The sequence below is a fragment of the Dendrobates tinctorius genome, unplaced genomic scaffold, assembly GCF_039654945.1.
Source record: "Dendrobates tinctorius isolate UK_male_01 unplaced genomic scaffold, ASM3965494v1 ptg000126l, whole genome shotgun sequence".
Lineage (NCBI taxonomy): Eukaryota > Metazoa > Chordata > Amphibia > Anura > Dendrobatidae > Dendrobates > Dendrobates tinctorius.
Window position 1 is genome coordinate 13,042,930 of NW_027361794.1, and position 25,639 is coordinate 13,068,568.

Here is a 25,639-nt window from a genome sequence, read left to right on the forward strand (position 1 = left end):
AATGCAACCCTCTTCTCTCACTCTTCACACACTCATAGCAACACCGCAGAAGAAATGCTAGCACAGGCTTCCAGTATCCATTTTTTTAGATGCAGCTCATCTCATATCTTTACAGCATAGACAATTGCCTTCAGATGACCCCAAAGATAAAAGTCTAAGTGGGTCAGATTGGTAGACCTTGGTGACGATTCAACTGGCCCGCAATGACCAATTCACTTTCCAGGAAACTGTTCATGTAGGAATGCTCGGACCTGACACCCATAATTGATGGTATGGTGTGGTATATGGGGTACAAAGATAGTGGGGCCATTCTTTATCAATGGAAACCTCAATGCCACTGGATATCTGAAATTGCTACATGATGATGTGTTGCCTTCTTTATGCACTGAAGATGGCACATTCACTGAATTTTTCTAGCAAGATGGTGCACCACCAGATTATGGGTGTCAGGTCCGAGCAAAAAATAAGGTTGGATCCAAAATTGCTGACTTCAAAATGGCCGCCATGGTCACCACACATCTTGAAAAGTTTTCCCCTCCCATATACTAATGTGCCACAAAAGGAAGTTATCACCAACCATTCCCATTTTATTTAGGTGTATCCATATAAATGGCCCACACTGTACTTTCAGGGTTCCAATTAATATCTGTCACCCTCAAAGGGGGAATTGTTAAATATCAATTAATTTTTATTGATTTATTATTATTCTTGGCTCTGTACTGAGCACCTTGCCTAGTCGAAGGTTTAGCTAACGTGCTATTCCTGTATATTTAGCTTAGGGTAGATGTTAACACTAGTGTTGAGACAGTGTGCTCGCCACTACTCGTTACTCGTCCGAGTATCACGGTACTCGGTGTACTCGGCGAGCACCGAGCATTTCCAGGATTACTCGGCGGGAACTCGGGTCTCCATCCATCATTTTTGTCAGACTTTAGAGACCCAACCACGATGCAGGGATTGTCTGCCAGGCAATAAAATGCCAAAGCCATCTTTGTTGTGGTTTTGCAGTGATTGACTGGATGCACAGCATCATCAGGGATATAAGAGACCGGATGCCGCCCTGCTCGGCGCATTCTGCGCCGGATTGAGATAGTGTTTTTTATGCTTCTATTCTGTTTTTAATCATTTTTTTTGGAATAAAGTCTTTTGATTTTAACCATCCTTTGGTCGAAGTTGCTGGAACACCTCCTGAGTATTGTGCCTCAAAGTTTGGCCAGTTTAGGCCGGTTTTACTTTTTTTTGTCCTGGGTGTCACAGTACTGATATACAGCACTAGATAGCCCAAAAATAAAAAACAGGGCACACATTTGTCATAGTGGTATCGCCGTGCCAGCTGATATCTGAGCGTGCTCAAAGTTTGTCCAGTTTAGGCCAAAACATTGTATTTTTTGCAGTCTGTTAATGTAATTATTTAATCTGATAAGGCCCAAAACATTTTTACCTAAAGTCCAGATCGGTAAAAGTGTGGTTTTCAAACACACTTATGACATACAAGTTGCCTCCCAAATCACACTTTTGTAGTGAACGTGTATAATATTCTAGTCCATTTACAATGGACAAGGCGCGTTGCAAAGGACAGGGAAGTGGATGGTGATAGTGCAGGTCGAGGCCGTGGGCAAGCTGAAATTGGCCCCTCGAAAACACCCACATCTCGCTGGACCTTAGTGTCCGAAGTCCTAGTGGACCGCGGCAAGATAGCAGTATTGAAGCCCGAGCAGTGTGAAAAGCTTGGTTGGATAGTAGATAATACTTCCAGTTACTTATCCACCAGCACCCACGGTCAGGTCACAGTAGCCGTAAATCTGGACCACAAATTCCTTACCCTGATCCTCCTTCCTCCCACCATGCTGAGTGCCCTGAGACAACTGATCCCACACTCGGACACTCCGAGGAGATGTTCAGTTTTCCATTTGGAGATTCGTGCCTCTCGCCCGGTCCACTTGAAGCAGTGCAAGATGTTATTCCATGTAGCGATGCACAAATCTTTGAGCAGCCACGATCATAAGAGGTGGACGATGATTAGACACAATTGCCAGAAAGTCAGGAGGACCAGGGTGAGGAAGTGGAAGATGAGGTGGTGGATGATGTAGTAACAGACTCAACCTGGCAGGAGGACATGCAGAGCGAGTACAGCAGCACACGGGGAGGTATGCGTCGCACCACTTCAGGCAGGAAGAAGCAGTGTGGTGGCTGCAGACAGAAGGCGTGCAACCGTTCCCCGTAACACCAACCTGATGGAGTCTGGTTATTCCTGAGTCTGGCTATTTTTTAAAGACTCTGCTGATAACCCAAACAGGCCATTTGCAACACCTGTCATGCCAGCATCAGCAGGGGTAGCAAAACTACCAGCCTTACCACCACCAGCTTGATCAGGCACATGGCAGCAAAGCACCTGACTTTGTGGGCCCAACCCCAGGCTTCAGGAACAGTGTCTGCGGGTGACTCCACAGCTTCTTCCAGTGTTGTGCATGCAAGCCAATCCTCTGTCCACAGTGCATGCGAAGATGCCTCCTGCCTTGCACCTGCCACAGTCAAATAGCACCATCATCAAGCACGTCCACGTTCTTTTTCCAGCGCAGCCTTCAGTTGTCCATACCCCAGTCATTGAAACATAAGCGGAACTACTCAGCCAACGACCCACAGGCTACAGTACTCAATTCTCATATTTCTCGTCTGCTTGCGGCTAAAATGCCTTTTAAGCTCGTGGAGACAGAAGCTTTCCGCAACCTGATGGCGGCGGCCATCCCAAGGTACTCTGTTCCGAGCCGCCACTGTTTCTCCCGCTGTGCTGTCCCGGCATTACACAAGTACGTGTCCCACAACATTACCCGTGCCCTCAACAATGCAGTTACTGGGAAAGTACACCTAGCCACGGACACGTGGACAAGTACATGTGGCCAGAGATGGTACATCTCGCTGACAGCATAGTGGGTTAACATAGTGTAAGCCGGGACCCAGTCAGACCTTGGGATGGAACACATCCTCCCGATGCCAAGAATTGGGTGGCCTACGTCAATCAGGGTTGCCCCCACTGTGTACAGCTCCTGCACCTCCTCCTCTGCAGCCTACATCTCCGAAATGAGCACATCAGTCACAAGCTGGAAGCACTGCAGCACTGCCAAAGCAAAGCAGCAAAAGGCTGTGCTGAAGCTAATTTGCTTAGGTGACAAACCGCGCAATGCTGAAGAGTTGTTGACAGCTCTGAAAGAGCAGGCAGATGTGTGGCTGACACCGCTAAATCTCCAGCCAGGCATGGTTGTGTGTGACAATGGCAGGAACCTGGTGGCGGCTTTGAGGTGAGGTGAACTGACACGTACCATTCCTGGCCCATGTACTGAACCGCATTGTTCAATGTTTTCTAAAAAGCTATCCAGAGCTGCCGGATCATCTGGTTAAAGTACGCTGCCTGTGTGCACATTTTAGAAAGTCAGCTACAGCTTCAGCCGCCCTTGCCATGCTTCAGCAGCAATTGCAGATTCCGGCTCACCGCCTGGTGTGCAACATAGTAACATAGTTTTGAAGGCTGAAGGAAAACCTTATGTCCATCTAGTTCAGCCTATTTTTAGTGCAGCTGTTCTGCATTGTTGATCCTGGGGAAGGCAAAAAACCCACAGAGTAGGTGATGACCCCACACGTTGGAACTCTACACTGCATATGTTAGAAAGGATTTGTGAGCAGAAGAGGGCAGTTGTTGAATACCAGCATCGACAAGGCTATCGTTTTTCAGGTTTGACTCCACACATAAGACCTCAGGAGTGGACATGGATGTCAGACATATGTAGCATCCTCCAAACTTTGAGGAGTCCACCAAGATGGTGAGCGGTGATGATGCCATAATTAGCATCACCATCCCGCTCATCTGCATTCTGAAAAGCTCTCTGCTCACAATGAAAGAGGAGGCATTGCATGCAGAGCATGAAGACATTGATCAAGGAACCATACAGGGTGATTGCACACAGCCCAGCCTTGTGTCATCACAACGTGGATTGGTTGACAATGAGGAAGAGGAGGAAGAACAGGAGCTACTTTAATGTGCTATAGATAGGACTACAACCACAACTGTCATACTGTCTGTTCAGTGTGGATGGCCAAAGGACAGGGAGGAAGAGGAGGAGCACACCTTGGTTAGTCATCCTGTTGGTGAGGATATGGAAGGCTTGCCTGTTACCAGTCATGCACGCATGGCTGACTTTAGGCTGCGCAGCCTTTCCCGTGACTCTCGTATTGTCAAATTATTGGGTACCGGTCATTACTGGCTAGTGACACTTTTAGACCCACGCTACAAGGATAACTTTCAATCTCTTGTTCCAGAGGCAGACAGGTGTAACAAAATGGTGCAGTACCAGAGGGCCATTGTTGCTGAATTATTAAAATTCCCATCTCAAAATGCTGGCGGCAGAGATAACAGTTCGTTGGCCAACCAAGCAGGACAGGCGAGACAGACACAAGTCCACTCCAGCAGAGGCAGGGGAACACTGGCAAAGTTTTCTAAGACCCTCCCATCGCCCATGCACTGAGGCGCGGAGTAATTTCACAAGGAATGCAATCTTCTCTAAGATGCTGAGGGAGTACCTTGCTGACCATACCAACGTCCTCCGTGATTCCTCTGTGCCTTTTAATTATTGGGTATCCAAGCTGGACATGTGGCATGATCTGGCTCTTTATGCCTTGGAGATTCTGGCCTGCCCTGCCGCTAGTGTTTTGTCCAGGTGTGTTTTTAGTGGTGCTGGCAAGGCCGCACCTATAATGAGGCGATTTGCACCAGCTGCTCAAGCGGCAGGCAGCAGGGGGCGGCACTATGCGCTCCTCTACCCGCAGCACCTACAATTTAGCCTCTGCACGCTGATGCTGCGGTCGTGCAAGAGGCTGTAATTGATGCAGTCACAGGGGGAAGGTGTCAGGGCCCCCTGATCATGTGACCCATGACTCCTCCCCTCCTGTGACCTCATCACAGGTCCTGTGCGCATCATTCCTTGGTTTATGCAGGACTGCTGTCTGTCATCGTGAGTGAGCTACTTGTGTGTGTGAGCTGTGATACATGTGTGTGAGCTGTGTGTGTGTGTGTGTGATACGTGTGAGCTGGGTGTGTGATACGTGTAAGCTGGGTGTGTGATACGTGTGAGCTGTGTGTGTGATACGTGTGAGCTGTGTGTGATACGTGTGAGCTGTGTGTGTGTGTGTGCGATACGTGTGAGCTGTGTGTGTGCGATACGTGTCAGCTGTGTGTGATACGTGTGAGCTGTGTGTGCGATACATGTGAGGTGTGAGCTGTGTGTGTGATACATGTGAGCTGTGTGTGTGTGCGATACGTGTGAGCTGTGCGTGTGTGCGATACGTGTGAAGTGTGAGCTGTGTGTGTGATACTTGTGAGCTGTGTGTGCGATACGTGTGAGCTGTGTGTGTGATACGTGTGAGCTGTGTGTGATACGTGTGAGCTGTGTGTGTGTGTGTGCGATACGTGTGAGCTGTGTGTGTGCGATACGTGTCAGCTGTGTGTGATACGTGTGAGCTGTGTGTGCGATACATGTGAGGTGTGAGCTGTGTGTGTGATACATGTGAGCTGTGTGTGTGTGCGATACGTGTGAGCTGTGTGTGTGTGCGATACGTGTGAAGTGTGAGCTGTGTGTGTGATACATGTGAGCTGTGTGTGCGATACGTGTGAGCTGTGTGTGTGATACGTGTGAACTGTGTGTGTGATACGTGGGAGCTGTGTGTGATACATGTGAGCTGGGTGTGTGATATGTGTGAGCTGGGTGTGTGATACATGTGAGCTGTGTGTGCGATACGTGTGAGCTGTGTGTGTGATACGTGTGAACTGTGTGTGATACGTGGGAGCTGTGTGTGATACATGTGAGCTGGGTGTGTGATATGTGTGAGCTGGGTGTGTGATACGTGTGAGCTGGGTGTGATACATGTAAGCTGGGTGTGTGATACGTGTGAGCTGTGTGTGATACGTGTGAGCTGTGTGTGATACGTGTGAGCTGTGTGTGTGTGGGATACGTGTGAGCGGTGTGTGTGATACGTGTGAGCTGTGTGTGTGTGATACATGTGAGCTGTGTGGGTGATACGTGTGAGCTGTGTGTGTGATACGTGTGAGCTGTGTGTGATACATGTGAGCTGTATGTGTGTGTGTGATATGTGTGAGCTGTGGTGTGTGATACGTGTGAGCTGTGTGTGATACATGTGAGCTGTATGTGTGTGTGTGATATGTGTGAGCTGTGGTGTGTGATACGTGTGAGCTGTGTGTGTGAGCTGTGTGTGATACGTTTGAGCTGTGTGTGTGTGTGTGATATGTGTGAGCTGTGTGTGTGTGATACGTGTGAGCTGTGTGTGAGCCGTGTGATACGTGTGTGTGTGTGAGCTAAAGCAAAAGTTGGCATAACCTGCCAGTGTTCTACGATTTGGGTGAGGACATTCATTGTATGTGGGCTGGTGAATTTTTTTTTGTGTGTCAGGGCAGCTTTTTGGTCTCAGCCCGGCCCTGTGTAACGAGCAGAGCCGCATGTGTACGAGGTGTACGAAGCAGAGCCGTGTGTGTGCGAGATGTAAGGAGCAGAACCGTGCGTGTGTACGGAGCGGAGCCGTGCATGTGTACGAGGTGCACGGAGCGGAGCCGTGCATGTGTACGAGGTGCACGGAGCGGAGCCGTGCATGTGTACGAGGTGCACGGAGGGGAGCCGTGCGTGTGTACGAGGTGCACGGAGCGGAGCCGTGCGTGTGTACGAGGTGCACGGAGCGGAGCCGTGCGTGTGTACGAGGTGCACGGAGCGGAGCCGTGCGTGTGTACGAGGTGCACGGAGCGGAGCTGTGCGTGTGTACGAGGTGCACGGAGCCGAGCCGCACGTGTATGAGGTGCACGGAGCGGAGCCGCACGAGTACGAGGTGCACGGAGCGGAGCCACACGTGTACGGAGCAGATATGTGTGCGAGGTGTAAGGAGCAGAGCCGCACGTGTACGGAGCAGAGTTGCACATGTGTGAGGTGTACGGAGCGGAACTGCGAGTGTACAAGGCGTATGGAGCAAAGCCGCATGTGTACAAGGTTTACGGAGTGGAGCCATTTGTGTACAAGGTTTACAGAGCGTGGCCACGTGTGTACAAGGTGTACGGAGCAGAGCCGCATGTGTACGTGGTTTACGTAGTGGAGCCATGTGTGTACTGAGTGGAGCCGTGTGTGTCCAAGGTGTACAGAGCGGAGCTGTGTGTGTGCGAGGCATAAAATGTGGAACCGTGTGTTTATGATGTGTGTAGAGCCATACGTGTACAAGGTGTATGGTGGGGAGCATTCATACCTCCCTTTCGGGACAGTCCCGATTTTGAGAGAGATTCTGTCCCACTGCCCCGCCTGGGAGCTTACTTTTCCCGCGGACACAGGAGTACACGGCAGACCCCCGCGGAGTACTTTAAAATTCGCACATGATGTTCTACCGGAAGTGATGTGCTAGAAGCTGAACGGAAATTAGGTAATTTTGGGAGGAGATTGTGACGGAACCATGGAGGCACTTCAGGGAATGTTTCAGATCCATCACCGTGTCCTCCTCCAACAGCGCGGACAGCAGGATCGCCTTGGACTCGTGTTTGCCGGCCATGTAAGCAGATCATGATATGTCCTGCATCTGGAGGCTCAGGTGGGCACTACAGTGGGAGCCCGGCTGCTATAGTATCTTTATAGAATCTTTCTCTCTCTGTTTCTTTATCTCTCTAATCTTTCTTTTTTTTCTCTCTCTTGGTTCTTTATTTCTCTGTTTCTTTCCTTCTTTCTTTCCCCTCTTTTTCTCTCTCGTCTTTCTTTCCCCTCTTTCTTTCTCTCTTTGTTCTTTCTTTCTTTCGCTCTCTATTTTTTTTTCCTCTCTGTTCTTTCTTTTCCTCAGTACCAGTCAGTGTGCCCACAGTACCAGTAGAATAAGAGGGGTAGGAAACTAGGTGGCACTGGTCATATTGAGCCTCTCATACTTTTTACTGGTGTATAATCATATGCCCTGCGCACCCTCATAAAGTGGGCCAGCCCCAGACAACAGAGTGCAAACAAATCACTATTACTATCCGTCCAAGTGGACAATTATATACTTAAAGTTAATTATGTCCCTGTGGCAAGCAGTGCGGAGGATCAGAATACACAGGAGACCAGAGCAGCGGGGTTTGGGGAGAAGAATTATATGGGGCCCATTATACTGTATGAAGTAATATATGGTGCCCATTATGCTGTATGAAGTAATATATGGGGACCATTATACTGTATGAAGTAATATAAGGTGCCCATTATACTGTATGCAGTAAGATATGGTGCCCATTATACTGTGTGAAGTAATATATTGAGCCCATTATACTGTAGGCAGTAATATATGGTGCCCATTATGCTGTATGAAGTAATATATGGTGCCCATTATACTGTACGAAGTAATATATGGTGCCCATTATACTGTATAAAGTAATATATGGGGCCCAATATGCTGTATGAAGTAATATATGGGGCCCATTAGACTGTATGGAGCATTATATGGGGCCCATTATACTGTACGAAGTAATATATGGGGCCCATTATACTGTATGGAACATTATATGGGGCCCATTATACTGTACGAAGTAATATATGGGGCCCATTATGCTGTATGGAGCATTATATGGGGCCCATTATACTGTACGAAGTAATATATGGGGCACATAATACTGTACAAAGTAATATATGGGGCCCATTATACTGTATGGAGCATTATATGGGGCCCATTATACTGTACGAAGTAATATATGGGGCACATCAAAGAAGCTTTATTGGCAGGACTAAATACACATTAGTTTTGCCAAAGCAAGTGTCCAAAAGGGAATAGGGATAGGGACTGTAGGGTTGTTGGGAAGGGGCTGTAGGAAGGGTGGATGGGGGCAGATCCAGGATGGGGGCCATAGAAGTCCATGGCATAGGGAAGATGGATGGGGGGATGTTGGCCGATCCAGGATGGGGGCTATAGAAGTCCATGGCATAGGGAAGGTGGATGGGGGGATAGGGCATATCCAGGGTGGGGCCATAGAAGGCCATGGCATATCATAGTTCTCTTTCTCGCAGTCTATGACATTCGCTCACATACCGCGCCGCTATCTCCACTGCTCTCTCTTCTTCCCCCAGCAGGATGTTTTCTCTTCCTCCTTCAAGGTGATGAAATCCAGGAAGAGTTGTTGTGAGAGTCTCCTGAAGTGAGTGTCCCTCACTGCTGAGTATTTGGAGCAGTGTAGCAGGAAGTGTGTCTCATCCTCCAGGGCCTCCTGGTCACAGTGTTGGCACAGTCTTTCCTCCCTGTGCTTGTAGCTCTGCCTGTGTCGGCCAACCTCGATGGCCAGACTGTGGGCACTGAGTCTATATCGGCTCAGGATCTTGCGGTCTCTGAGGTCCGGGAGTTTCTCCAGATATGGGGCCAGTCTGTAGTCTCTCTGTAATATAATAAATTTTTGGCACTCAACTTGTTGCAAAGTGAAGAATTTTATTTGCAGTCTCAATAATTTAGACGTTTCGGCTTGCACACATAAGCCTTCATCAGTAGGCCAGACTGCTCTCTTGAATAGGTCTGCAATATGTTTAATGGTAAGGTACCACTATATTGGTGGTGTAAATGGTCAGATTCGTGTTGAGAATGATTCTCATTTATCGATAACGTTTCGTGACAGAAATGATCTGTGACGACACTATACAGTATCATATATGAGGGGTTTAATGTCAGTTTGAGGAGTCAACTGTAAGATTCAATTACACAAAGAGCCCATACAGCGCTGTGTGATGTAGCGTTGGTGGGTGGCGGCGTGTTGTATCAGGTAGAACGCGGTATCCACCGCTTGTAGCCAATCACTTGGGATCACTTTCACACGTAACCCTCTTGGAATCATGTTATTTGCTACATATTTCTCCAAGAATGCTCTGTTCCACCATGGTCTGGATCGCCTAAGTAATAATGTTTTAACATTGAGAAATTTAGTGTCCCAATTCACAATGCCCGCCTGCTGAACATCACCCCCCCCAGGCCCGAAAACCTTGTCCATTTGGTCGAGCCAAATCTTATCTTTAGCTCGAAAGTCCATTTCGTCCACAATTAGGCCACCTGTGCATAACACAGTAAAAATGCAATAAGTAAAAATTGTGGTATACATAATATGTATGGGGCCAAAAAAGGCCTCAAATCATCATATGGTAGATAGAATAAACCAATACATATGCATAAAGGACACTTGATAAAGACGACTGCAATCACAAAGGATCAATATATAGAAAGGAAGGCCAGCAGTCAAAATGTCACATACAATACAAAATTTTATTGATAATATATAATAATAAGACATAGGTACATGGAAAAAGGGGGGAGGGGACTCACAAATGGCTGAAAAGAAGGCCTAGTAGGTCACCCATATCTCCCTGGCAAACAACCCCATGTGGTCATACCGCAAAGAAGTTCATGTAAGAGTCATACTTAATTAAGTAAATATACTATAGATATACATAGTGACCCGAGACACACAGAACTAACCGGTATTGAAAGTATCTAATCTGGAACAATTGTTCATAATAATAAAACCCTACAAAAGGTCTGCGATATTACCTGGACAGAATGGGGTAAACCATACACCGGCCGGACCCCGACGCGCGTTTCGGAGTGTACTGCTCCTTCCTCAGGGGGCGTGGCTGGCAACGTCACTGTGTGATGTTTATATCATGCCAGATCAACAGCTATTGGATGCGCCGGCTGGCTGTCATGTCCGAGGCAGCGCCCCCTCTAGACGAAACGGAAACACGCGGGCCCCACGTGATCCGAGACGTCAGAGGGAGGGAACAGCCATCGGGCCGACCAGTCAGCACTTGCGCAAGACAGGAAGTGCAAAATCCGCCATTTTGGAAAAGGGAATATGAAAGGGAATGGGTACTCAGTGAATGTGTAATCATATAATAAAACGTAATTAAGTGACAAATGACACATGTGCGGGACTGTTCATAATCAAAACTCGAACAAATCTACATGACATGGAAGGGAAAACATTCTACATCTAAGTCGATGTGTGGCAATGGAGCTGGAGCTATTAGAGTTCACTCTCACGCACAATTTTTTTGTGTTTAAGGGGTCGTTCTACCTGCAGCTCCAGGGGACTGCCATGGGGGTGGCCTTTGCGCCGTCCTATGCCAACCTCTTCCTGGGGCTGTGGGAGAGGGACCTCTTCCTGTCTGATGGACAGGGGTCGATTGACCGTGTTCCATTTTGGGCGCGCTATATCGACGATATCTTGTTTATCTGGCAGGGTAGTTCCGTCGACCTTATGGAATTTGTGTCTACTTTGAATTTCAACGATTATAACATTAAGCTTACATTGACATGGGATTCATTTAAAATTAACTTTCTTGATGTCACTATCAAGAAAGATGCGGATGGGGTGATTCAGACAGATATTTACCGCAAAGAAACAGCTACTAATTCTCTCCTCCATGCCTCCTCTTGCCATCCGCACCATCTCATTAAGGCTATTCCTGTGGGTCAGTTCTTACGGCTACGTCGAATTTGCTCTTCTGATAGTGATTTTCATATGCGAGCAAAGGATTTACAAGCACGATTTCTGGCACACGGATATAGTAAACGCTGTGTCAAGAAAGCTTATCAACGTGCGAGATATTCGACTCGTAATGATCTTCTCTACAGGAACACCTTACTTAAGAAACGTAAAAATGAGAACACTGTGAGGTTCATTACCTCTTTCCATCCGCTACATGAGATGGTCCGTACGGCAATGAGGAAAGCATGGCCGATTTTACAGGCTGATCCTATCTTAGCTAAAATTATTCCTAAGTTTCCCTCTATTACATTCAGGCGGGCCAGCAATTTACGAGATAGACTTGTGACCAGTCACTATGTCCATCGTTCGGTGCCCACTTTTTTGGATGCGTTTTCAACTGGACATGGTTGTTCGCCTTGCGGGAGGTGTGTGGCTTGTCCGAACATTGAGCAATGTAATTCATTTGTTAACCATGATGGTACAAAAACATTCAAGATTAAATGTCGGATATCATGCACCTCTCGATACGTGATATACCATGCTACGTGTCCTTGTGGATTAATTTATGTGGGTATGACCACGAGGCAGCTGAAAGTCCGCACAAGGGAACATGTCTTAGGTATACAGACTGCTTTGTCTTGCACTGATGACTCCCTTTTGAAAACATTGCCTAGACATTTTAAAGAGTTTCATCAGTGTAACTCTGCATCACTTAGGATTCGGGGTATTGATTCACTCAAAATAAACATAAGGGGTGGTAAATTGTCTGGTCGCCTAGCCCAACTTGAAACTCGGTGGATATGGAGACTGGGCACCATGCATCCAAACGGTCTGAATGAGAATATATCCTTTGCTCCGTTTCTATAGTTCCCGCCTGCTGAACTTTTGATTCATTATTGTGGCCTTTTAGCTTTTCTATTTTCTATTTTATTGGTTTTAATTTTTCTTTTTTATATCTAGACACATTTTCATTCGTTATTGAATTGTTCATCATGCTATTCTTGGAGGAAGTCTTCAATGGCAAGATTGTGTATTGGATGGAGTAGAATCAATGAAGATTCTTTCGAGTGAAGACACTTTTTCATCTGGGTGGCTGATATAGTTTGCCGCATGGACGTTTATATTGAGTTTTTGTGTCATGTGGTTTTGTTTATTTTGTTTAGTTATATGTATATTTATGTCCATGTGTATTCTTTGTTTGTTTATGGTATGTCTCTGTATAGTTGGGTCCCTTTTGGGACATTCATCTTGCCTAGATGTATACATACCATGTATACACGTGTAATGGTGTGTTCACGCACTATATACGTGCTAGCATGGATGTGTTCATGTGGGACATTATTGTGTTACCTGACAGTTTTCACGATATGCCCCTCTTTTCTTTATATATCTTCTAGGTAGGGTTTTTATGTATAATTATTATTATTATATTTATGGTGCCCTGTCCATGTTGACTATCTATAGAGATATATATATATATATTAATATACTATTATATAATTATACAGGTGCACTACATTCTATACATATTTTGAGGATCATCGTGTTGTTTGGTATGAATATATAATGTTAGATGAGGCTGCTATATGGTGTCTTCTATATTGCCACATATCGACTTAGATGTAGAATGTTTTCCCTTCCATGTCATGTAGATTTGTTCGAGTTTTGATTATGAACAGTCCCGCACATGTGTCATGTGGTATTTGTCACTTAATTACGTTTTATTATATGATTACACATTCACTGAGTACCCATTCCCTTTCATATTCCCTTTTCCAAAATGGCGGATTTTGCACTTCCTGTCTTGCGCAAGTGCTGACTGGTCGGCCCGATGGCTGTTCCCTCCCTCTGACGTCTCGGATCACGTGGGGCCCGCGTGTTTCCGTTTCGTCTAGAGGGGGCGCTGCCTCGGACATGACAGCCAGCCGGCGCACCCAATAGCTGTTGATCTGGCATGATATAAACATCACACAGTGACGTTGCCAGCCACGCCCCCTGAGGAAGGAGCAGTACGCTCCGAAACGCGCGTCGGGGTCCGGCCGGTGTATGGTTTACCCCATTCTGTCCAGGTAATATCGCAGACCCTTTGTAGGGTTTTATTATTATGAGCAATTGTTCCAGATTAGATACTTTCAATACTGGTTAGTTCTGTGTGTCTCGGTTCACTATGTATATCTATAGTATATTTACTTAATTAAGTATGACTCTTACATGAACTTCTTTGCGGTATGACCACATGGGGTTGTTTGCCTGGGAGATATGGGTGACCTACTAGGCCTTCTTTTCAGCCATTAAACATATTGCAGACCTATTCAAGAGAGCAGTCTGGCCTACTGATGAAGGCTTATGTGTGCAAGCCGAAACGTCTAAATTATTGAGACTGCAAATAAAATTCTTCACTTTGCAACAAGTTGAGTGCCAAAAATTTATTATTTTATCTATACTGGTGTGGGAACCTTCTTTTGTGCACCAACGCAGTAGTGCCACGATATATCTGTTGATGTAGTCTCTCTGTAGACTCTGGTACATGGTCAGTTTCTGTGAGCTGATGATGTCGATCTTCCACTGTATGGAGCATTATGTGGGGATAGGGGATGACTTTCTGTTTGTTGTGGATCTGACCGCTAGGACCCCCATGATCCTGGGAAACATAGCTTTGAAGAGCACCATGTAAAGAGCTGTGGTCAGTCATACGCAATGTGGTGCCATTCACATGTGGCTCTTCAAATAACTCCTTAAAGATAGTGATGCGGGGACAACAAAGTATAGCAAAAATTCACTGATCGGGGTGAGGAGTGTTATAGTTTGTGGGCTGGTGGGATTTGTGTGGCAGGGCTGCTTTTTTGTCCCAGTCTGGCCCTGTGCCAGGCCTACCATTGCCATTAATGACCCTTGTTCTGGATACTACTGTGTTGTTCTTCTATGTGCATGTGATGCCGCTGACATCCTTGTGTTTGGACACCTTTTTTTTTTTCTATTTATCTAAATCAAAATGTCCACTACTGTACTCAGTCTTAAAGGATAGATATGAGAATTTACTTTGTGTATGTGTGGGGGGGGGGCGCCATTTTGCTGTTCGCCTCAGGCAGCAGAGAGGCTAGATTCACCCCTGGGTGCTGGTGGCATTATCACAGATAAGCGCATTTGCCTTTCTACAAAAAATGCAGACAGGCTGTCTCTTAGAAAAATGAACAAGGGATGAATTGGACCTGACGTTTCGACACCACCAAATGATGACAGCAAAGCATAAACTCCAATTTAGTGTTTTTTTGGGAGGTGTATTCCCATGCCCCTCTTCACAACCAAACATGCATATACGCTTCCTGATTTTGGCTATTTGGTGTCCTCCTCATTCTCTTCATCCTCACTGTCCACCACCACTTCAACACCAGGGTGAACTTATTCAGTCATGCTCCGGCCACTCTGTTTTGGCAAGGGTGTTATGATGCCAGTCACCAAAATACAAAAAATATATACACCCCCACAGGGGAAATGTTTGCCAGCCCATACACAAAGTGTATGGGCATTCCAAGTCTAGGAGTCCCGCTCCTAGAAATTGGGCCTATTTTTTAATCAGGCCTTCCTCCACGTCTGATCATCCACCGCCACTAGATCAAAAGGGTTTACGTGTTCCTTGCAGCTACAGCCAGTGTCGCATTATTAACAAGGGTGGGTGGTTAGACAACGTGTGACCACCAGTGTTAACGTGTTCCGTGCTGCTACAGCCAGTGGTGACATTTTTTGTTAAGAGGCCCTCCTCCATGTTTCTTCCAAGGGGGATTGGGGTTATTGGGGTGCATAGCAGGGCAGGCCTTGCAGTCCGTGCATAAGAAAACAGAATGGGAGTACAAAATGAATAATGTGAAGTGGATTTTCATGGGCCCATCCAGTATGTGGGTTCAAAGGCTTATTGGGGTGCATATGACTTGGTAGTGTCACGTGCCCCATCCTGAGTGACACGGCCAGCAGGCCGGTAACTGATACAATAGGACGTGGCACGTGTAATTGTCCTATGTGACGCGGCCCGCAGGCCGGTAACTAATACAATAAGACAAGGGCCTAGGGAAAACCTGGGTAACAATAACAATGGTGGCCCTGCGAATGGGCAAGTGGAGACCTCCTGCGCTCCCCTGAGCCAGTGTCTCTACACTCCAAACGTTCCCTAGGCCGGTTCCGCACCGGGCGCCGATCAGGAATCTCAAACCCTGACTCGCCCTGCACCTAAACCCTCGCTAGGGAATTGGTCAGTGCGGAAACTAATCCCACCACTGCACTAAACACACATAAGGAAAAGTGACAAAACATGGGAACACCACTTAGCTTTGCTCTGTTGCTTACACTCCCAGCAACAGAGCCCACCACCTGCGTGAATCTTTTCCTCCACCGTGTCCGACATCTGGGTGCACTATCCAGAAACGGACCTTCTCAGCATCATAGTGCAGCCTTGGAGCAAACAGAATCCACTCCTGCGTGCAGCTGTCCAGAAACAGAGTCCCGCAAATGAGTCCAGCTTTTCTGCCAAAAAGTCCAGCATGCTTGAGTCCAGCTCTCAGCAACAACGTCCAGCATTTTGAGTGCAACTCTACACCATAGCTGCCACTCCACCAATCCATGCACAAACTCCTTGCTGACACCATAGCTGCGACTCCACCACGCCATGCCAGCACTCCTTGCAGACACCATAGCTGACACTCCAGGGATCTCAGAGCTGCCCGTGACTCTCCTTTAGCTCCATCCTTCACCCAGGCTTGCTTGCAAATGAATACTTTATCACCAACAGTGATTAACACACCTGATACTCTCTTATAGAGCTATCACACCTGTTACATAATTACGTGCACAAACCAAGATAACCAGAGTGTAATGACCCTAATGGCCACCGGGGGAAAACTACAACTGAAATCACCACAGTGCAATGAGCCTAACGGCCACCAGGGGCAAAACCACCTTTGGCACACAGCCAAGGGGAAAAAAAAAGGTTACTTTGTGCATTTACTCTGTCAGATCCAACCTGGATCGTGACAGGTAGCAGGGCAGGCCCTGCAGTTAATGCATAAGAAAACAGAATGGGAGTAAAAAATGTGAAGCGGATTTTCCTGGGCCCTGGGTTCAAAGGCTTATTGGGGTGCATATGACTTGGTAGCAGGGCAGACCTTGCAGTCAATGCAACATTTTTATGGAAGCCGGAAGCCCTCCTGGACATCTCATGAAAGGGGTATTGGGGTGCGTTGTAATTCTTGGCAGCCCATCCACTCACTGCATAGGCTGTAACTGTATCGGAGACCCACTGTTTAAATAATGTTGTCAGAGTTTCATGCCATTTTTACCGGTGCACCAAAAAACATACCAAAGCGGATTTTGCTGGGAAATATGTTAAGGTACATCCTTTCCAGGTTAATGACTTGTATATAAGGCAAAATAAAAAACCCCAGACCAAAATGTTCCTCCACCACTTGGGCTATGTTCAGACACAGTGATTTTGAAGCGTTTTTCAACTTTAATACGTTCAACCAAAACAAATGCATTCACTGGGAAATGTCATTGTAACATTTAGCAACCCTAGTTGGCCATGTGGTGTGTGACACATAAGCAGACATACAGTATCTTGTTTCATTTATGAAGGAGGGACTCAAAGTCACAGAGCCTATTTTTACCGGGGCATTAGGCAGCATTAATCTGCTTAAAGGGCAATTATTAAAAGGATAAAGCGGTCAAAAATGATGTTGAAGAGGCCGAACTTTAAAATTCTGTGTTCTAAAAGAAAGCAATTTTAACATCAACTGATCTTCACATTGCCATCAAAGGAATGAAAGAATCCACACTATCTATGAACAGAGAGACGATGCGGGAACACTTAGCTAATTTAAGTGAATTCAAATCTCCTGGTGCAAATGAATTACACCCTAGGGTACTGAAAGAGTTAGCAGAAGAAATTGCAGAACCACTAGCCAGAATCTTTGAAGAATCTTGAAAAAATAGAAGTCCAAGAAGATTGGAGAAGGGCAAATATTGTCCTTCAAAAAAGGAAAGACAGAGCCAGGATAGTACAGGCCAGTGAGCCTTACTTCTATACCAGGAAAGATATTTAAACAAATTATTAAACAGCATGTATGTAAGTACTTGGATAAGAATACTGTAATTAACCAGAGTCTGCATAAGTTTGCAGCAAACAAGTCATGCCAGACTGATCTAATTTCCTTCTATGATGGAATCACTGACTGGGTGGTTCAGAGAAATGCGGTAGATATAGTATATCTCAACTTCAGCAGAGCATTTTATAAAGTATCTCATATTATCCTTATTGGAAAAATGACAGAGTATGGGATTGACAAGGTTTTGGTTAGGTGGATTCATAACTGACTCAGTGATTGTGGCAATAAATGGTTGTGCATCCAATTGGATGAGTGTTTCAAGTGTGGTACCACAAGACTCTGCCCTGGCCCCAGTTTTGTTCAACATTTTTTATAAATGGTCTGGATAAGGGAACTGAAGGTAATCTAATCCAATTGTAGACTATGCAAAGCTAGGAGGGATAGCTAACACTGGAGAAGACAGAGAGGATTCAGAAGAATCTATATAAACTTGAACAATGAGCAGCGACTAATGGAAAAGTATTTAACAAGGAGAAATGCAAGATTCTACATCTGGGCATGAAAAATTAAAATGACATCGACAGAATGAGACGACTAGAACTAAGCAACAGCACATGCGAAAAAGACTTGGGTACACTAATGGATCACAGACTGCAGATGAGTCAAGAATGTGCAGCAAAAAAGGAAAATACAGTTCTGGGATGTATTAAGAGAAGCACAGAGTCTACGCCACGTGAAGAAATTATCCCCCTCTACTCCTCCTTGTTAAGGTCTTATCTGGAATACAGTGTCCAGTCCTGGGCACCATATTTTAAAAAAGACTTTGAAAAATACTTGGAGCAAGTTCAGAGAAGAGCTACCAGGATGGTAAGCGAAATGCAAAGTATGTCCTACAAGGAGTGGTTAAAGGATGTGGGAATGTTTAGCTTGCAAAATTGAAGGTTAATAGGAGACTTAATAGCTGTCTACAAATATCTGAAGGGATGGCATAGTGTAAAGGGATCATACTTATTCTTATTTGCACATGGAAACACGAGAAGTAATGGGATGAAACTGAAAGGGAGAAGATACAGATTAGATATTAGTAGAAAACTTTTTGACAGTGAGGGTGATCAATGAGTGGAACAGGCTGACATGAGAGGTATTGGGTTATCCTTCAATGGAAGTCTTCAGAGGCTGTACAGGCATCTGTCTGAGATGGTTTAGTGAACCCTGCATTGAGCATGGGGTTGGACACGATGACCCTGAAGGTCTCTTCCAACTCTTGACATTCTATAATTCTATGATTTAGTAACTAACTTACAGAACAATCAAACGTACTGACCCTCTATATCTATTTTCACTTTAGACACTCAAATTTGTGCAATAGAATATACTAACATACTAACTCCCCGAGAGTATGGAGAGTGCGTGTAGTGATAGTCGGCCTGTAACCACGTGTTATTTAGTAAGCAATGTTTCATAGATGTGTATCTTGCAGACAAATCAAGGCAGGTTTTTCGGTTTTAAAGATTGCCTGTGTTTTAACACTAGAAGAGCGACCCCTTATATTCCAGCTATTTTCACTTATGCTGCTATATTTAATGAAGTAGATACAGTGGGGAAGACAATTATTTGATACACTGCTAATTTTGCAAATTTTCCCACCTACAAAGAATGGAAAGGTCTGTAATTTTTATTGCAGGTACACTTGAACTGTGAGAGACAGAATCTAAAAATTAAAAAAAATAAATAAACAGAAAATCACATTGTATGATTTTTAAATAACTAAATTGCATTTTACTGCATGAAATATGTATTTAATCACCTACCAACCAACAAGAATTCTGGCTCTCACAGACTACTTATCTTTTCTTTAAGAAGCCCTCCTACTCTGCACTCATTACGTTATTAGTTGCACCTGTTTGAGCTCGTTATCTGTATAAAAGACACCTGTCTAAACACTCAACCAATCACACTCCAATCTCTCCACTATGACCAAGACCAAACAGGTGTCTAAGGACACCAGGGACAAAACTGTAGACCTATACAAGGCTGTGATGGGCTACAGGACAATAGGCAAGCAGCTTCGTGAGAAGGTAACAACTGTTGGCACAATCTTCCTCCATCTGTGCCTCCATGCAAGGTCTCAACTCATCAGGCAAGGATGATTCTGAGAAAGGTCATGAATCAGCCCAGAACTACACAGGAGGATGTGGTCAATGACCTGAAGAGAGCTAAGACCACAGTCTCAAACATTAGCATTAGTAAAACACTATGCTGTCATGGATTTAAATCCTTCAGGGCATGCAAGGTCCCCCTGCTCACGCCAGGACATTTTCAGAACCTTTTGAAGTTCGCCAATGATCATCTGGATTATCAAGAGTAGGCATAGGATAAGGTCATATGAGACCAAAAATAGAACTTTTTGGTATCAACTCCACTTGCCGTGTTTGGAGGAAGAAGGATGTGTACAACCCCAAAAACACCTTCCCAAACGTGAAGCATGGTGGGGGAAACATACTTTGCGGGTGCTTTTCTGCAAACAGTATAGGACAACTACACGTATTGAAGGGAGGATGAATGGGGTCATGTATCACAAGATTTTGGCCAACAACCTCCTACCCGCAGTAAGGGCATTGAAGATAGGTCACGGCTGGGTCTTTCAGCATGACAATGACCCAGAGCAACTAAGGAGCGGCTCCGTAAGAAGCATTTCAAGGTCCTGAAGTGGCCACACCTGAACCCAATAGAAAATCTTTGAAGGGAGCTTAAACTCAATGTTTCCAAGCGGCAGTTCCGAAATCTGAAAGATCTGGATAAGAACTGTATGGAGGAGTGGGCCAAAAATCCTTCTGCAGGTTGTGCAAAATTGGTCAAGAACTACAGGAAACACCTGACTTTAAATTTTGTCTTTCTATTGTATCACATACTTATTTCATGCAATAAAATGCAAAGGAATAATGTAAAAATCATACAATGTGATCGTCTGGATTTTATTTTTCGATTCTTTCTCTCACAGTTGAAGTGTACCTACGATAAAAATTACAGACCTCTCCGTTCTTTGTATGTGATAAAACTTGCAAAATTGGCAGTGTATCAAATACTTATTTTCCCCACTGTATATGTCGTTTGCAATATTCTATCGGCAGAGCATTTACGCTTTACATAGCTAATCGCATATTACAAGATTGTCAACAATATAAAATATACCCAAAAGCAAAAGAAAAGAGGAACCCCTCCAAAAAACCCTCAACCTTAAGAAGATATAAAACATTTTTCTCCGGGTGAGTGAGTGGGTGAAGTATTTTCAAAGTGGTCAATTTTAAAGTTGAAAAAATGGTGAATCATTCACTATTGAACCTATGGGAGTGTTTTTGAAGAATTAGTTTCTGCCACAGGATCTTAAATCCATAACATCCTGAATTTGTCGTGCAAGAGAATATCACTGCAATAAAAGAGACTAGCCTCTCCGACATTCACTTCAGACAAACAAGTAAAAATATCCTGTATCAAGCACTTGTTGATCCACACTATATTTTGGTATCAACATTGCATATGACATTGGCCTAATGAAGAACTTTGCAAAGACAATAAATAAAAATGTAAAAGCATTCAAATACCTCATTAATAAATTTTCAAAGTTGAGTGAAGCAAAGATAAAAGGAGTCTTTATTGGTTCAGAATCGTAAGCTTATTCAAGATGAGGAGTTTCTCCGTTTGTTGCAGTACAACGAAAAATATTAATGGGTAGCATTCACATTAATGGTGTCATGATCCAGGCCGGGTTTTGTATGCTGTCTCTCTTTTCCGGTCTGATCATGTCAAGAGTTAACTTTTTTCAGCCTCGTTCTGGCGTCAGGCCAGCTATTTCTCTCCACTGCATCCTGCTAGCGGTGTCAGTTATAGTTTCTGCCTACGGCGTGTGTAGCTGATTGTGCTTGCCCTGATTTGTCCTGCTGCTTTTGCTGATTGTACCCATGTCTGTTTATTCCTCTCTTCTCGTCCCAACTGTGTTCCCTTTTTGTGTTTTGACTCCCTGGTGTTTAACTTGGCTTGGACCCTTACTTGCAATTTGTCTCTGGCATATCTGCACCTGACCGGTATTAACCCATTTGGCTTGTTTCTGACTTTGTGCTTGTTTATTTCTTTGGTACTGCGCTACTGACTAATATCCACCCGGCTTGTTTGACTATTCCTCTGCTACCTGGTGGTAGCCTCACTGCTGGTCTGCTCTTGCTGTGTGCACTCCTTCCTCCACTCTATTGCCATCTAGTGGAGCTTGCATCTAACTAATTTTTTGGGAAATCAATAGAAGATAACTATGAAGAATTGTTGGAAAATCTCAAAACATATAAGGATCATGACTGTAACATGTCCTTGAAGGCTCATTTCTTACATTTGCATCTAGACTTTTTTTCACCAAACTGTGGAGCAGAGAGCGACAAGCACGGTGAGAGATTTCACCAAGATATTGAGGCTTTAGAGAAAATACATCAAGGAAAATGGAATCAATAAATGCTTGCAGATTACTGTTGGACAATTGTAAGGGATGATCCTATGTAGGAATACAAGTAACAAGCATAAATAGTTGTCACTGAATGAGAACAAAATTTTGTACTACATTTTGATTAATTGTGGTCAAATCTCCACTAAATAATAAGAAGATTGGCATAATAAAAAATTCTGAACCTTTTTATTAGCAAAAATAATAATTTTTCAATGTACTGAAAGTTTTATATATTAGTTAAATGTAGCTGGAAAAGGAAAACTTTAATATCATAGAAACAAGAGACAACTAAAAAAAAACTTATTGTGAGATTTGAATTCAGGAGGTCAAAATCATTAGGAAACGGCTCATTTCATGATTGAAACTGACAACTTTTGAAAATATGTAAAAACAGTGTTACATTATCTTAACGGTTCTTGAACGAGTCAGGTGGAAGGTACTGCTCACTCAGGACATGCATCCTCTGTGAAGGTCCCGGTATCTTCCTCTCCTGCTCCGTACCAACCATTTAGATAATTGTGGGGCTGGAGGAGAGCACAGTTCTCTCAGTAAAAAAGGACGGACACCTATCTTATTGTTCTCCTCTGTCACAGGAAGCTGCCTCCAGTCTATAAGACACACTCACTTATTAGCAAACCCTTAAGAAGATAGCTCTTTAAGAAGATACAATTTTTGGTTAAAACAAATCCAACATTCTAACCATGAAAAAGGCTTCTCCCCAATGTGATTGCTCTGATGTTTATTAAGAGTTGATTTCCATGTAAAACATTTCCCAGATTAAGAACATGAAAAATGTTTCTCACTTGTGTGACTGATCTGGTGAATTAGAAAGGATGATTTCCTCGAAAAACATTTTCCACATTCTAGACATGAAAAAGGTTTCTCTCCTGTGTGGGTTCTCTGGTGCACGATAAGTTTTGATTTCTCTGCAAAACATTTTTCACATTCAGAACAAGAAAAGGCTGCTCCTCTGTGTGGGTTCTTTGGTGACTAACAAGATGCTCATTTTTATTGAAACGTTTCCCACATTCTGAACATGAAAAAGGCTTCTCCCTTGAGTGAATATTTTCATGCATAACAAGATTCCATTTCTGGTTAAAACATTTCCCACATTCTGAGCATGAAAATGGCTTCTCCCCTGTATGAATTCTCTGATGTTTGATAAGACTTGATTTTTCTGAAAAATATTTCCCACATCCTGAACAGGAAAATGGCTTCTCCCCTGTGTGAACTCGCTGGTGACTAACTAAAACAGATTTCTGGTTAAAACATTTCCCACATTCTGAACATGAAAATGGCTTCTCCCCTGTATGAATTCTCTGATGTTTGATAAGACTTGATTTTGTTGAAAAATATTTCCCACATTCTGAACAGGAAAATGGCTTCTCCCCTGTGTGAATTCTCTGGTGATTAACAAGGTGTGATTTCTGCTTACAACATTTCCCACATTCTGAACAGGAAAATGGCTTCTCCCCTGTGTGAATTCTCTGGTGACTAACAAGGTGTGATTTCTGCTTACAACATTTCCCACATTCTGAACAGGAAAATGGTTTCTCCTCTGTGTGACTTCTCTGGTGTCTAATAAGCTTTGATTTCTGGTTAAAACATTTCCCACACTTGGAACAAGAAAAAATATTCTCTGCTGTGTGAATGTTTTGATGTTGAAGAAAAGACTTTGAGGGGAAAGCTATTTCCATATTCTGAACGTGAAAATGGCTTCTTTCCTTTAGGAGCAGTTCTTCTTTTATACTTATATTGTTACTTTGATTTTCCTTAGCAGTTGACAATGAACCAGAAGACAGGACCTGTTTCAAAGCATCAGATAACATATCGTTGCTGTAAAGGGATGATGGTATATATGGAGTAATGGCATTCACTTCATTTGTATCCTGTGGGATTTCAAGATCATCTGATCTAAAAAGTGAATATGTCCGTTGTCCCCCGGATCTTCTGGTACAGTCATCTGCCAAAAAAAAAAATATATATATTTTTGAATACAAGAAATCCTTGAAATTTATATTTTTTAACATTCCTACTTAACCAGCAGAGCGTGGTGTTCAACTGTTTATTCTGCCTCCAAAATATGGAATAAAAAGCCATCAGTGTTATGTAGGCGAAAACGATACCAATAAAAACTTCAACTCACCCCACAAAAACACATCATCTGACAAAGGAAAGACAGAGGTGTCCACATTATTATTGTCTCAAAGGCAACATGGCTTCCATAAACCAATCCAGCAATATCCGCTCTCCTAATGTCACATCTCCCCCCTCGGTTCTGAGCCTTGCAGTGTGCCCAAACTACATTTAGCATCCATGTATGTGGCATTACCATAGTGAGAAGAATCCACTTAATTTGTAGTATTTGTGTCTCCTGGAGCACAATCTGGGCACTGTGTGTTGGGTAATAAAACGGCAAATGTTAAATTTTCACTCTCCTACATCCACTGTGTGCTAATTTCTGGAAAGTAGCAATGGAGTCAAAATAGTTAATACTCCTATACTTTAACTCACAGTAGGTTAATAATTCCAAAATGGAGTCACATTATGGGGGTTTCCACTGCTCCAGTTTTCTGCCATTTTAGCATATTAGGGGTAATGGTGTGTCCCATCTCCTCTGAGATCTGCTCCTGTGACATCCGCTTCTGCTACCAAGCGCTGCCTTATTCATTCTGCAAGCAGCGCTGGTAATGGAATTGACATTTGAAACAGGAGACATGGGCGGCACAGGTGCTATCCAGTCACTAAAATTATAGTACAATCCAGTCAGGCATTATGGATGTGGGTGCTGTCCAGCTGAAGTAATCTGCCTCCTACTTAAGCTAATTAGAGAGCACCACACTACTAAAGCTCAAAGCATTTTGTTGAAAGCTGCCAGATACAGCCATGTGCTCCTCTGGTTCAGTCCTCTATGCTTAACTCCTGGCTTGTGTATTTGTTTCGTGTTGTGATCCAGAAATGTTCGCTGACTACTCTTGCATGTTCTGATTTTATATTTTCTCTGTCCTCCTGGGTCAAAGTGGCCCAAGCCTAGGGGTCTCTGTGTAAGTCTGGATCCAAGAAGAATGGTTAAAGGATGATGAGCAAGATAATCAGGAAAATGGAGTAGATAGTGCCAAGTCTGTTCATGGTGGACATCTTTAAAGCTGCCAGGTGACCATGAACAGTGCCCCCAATACATTGTGTCTGCAAACTATTCCAGCTGGAGACGCATTCAAATAGCTATATGGTGCTCCTTCCCTCCTGAACACTGCCATGTGCCCAGACAGTAGTGTACATAGGATATTATTGGACTCAAGAGAGAATGGAAAATAATTTCATCTGTTTTCTATTATCCTTTGAGTAATGTTTTGGGGGAGAACTGCAACACTAAACTGGACTTTAAATCATTTATGGTGCACCACTGGAGCTACTATAAGTCCTGACTAGAGATGAGCGACTGTCTTTTTTAGGGTTGAGCGAGTCGGGTTTCATGAAACCCGACTTTCTCAAAAGTCGAGTCAAACGAAATCGGGTGACTATCGTGAAAAGTCGAAGGTCCGA

General features: G+C 44.2%; 1 pseudogene; it reads right to left on the reverse strand.

The window, feature by feature from the left end:
- Positions 1-22,260: 22,260 nt before the first annotated feature.
- Positions 22,261-25,639, reverse strand: part of LOC141047308 (uncharacterized) — a 442,763-nt pseudogene continuing 439,384 nt past the window's right edge.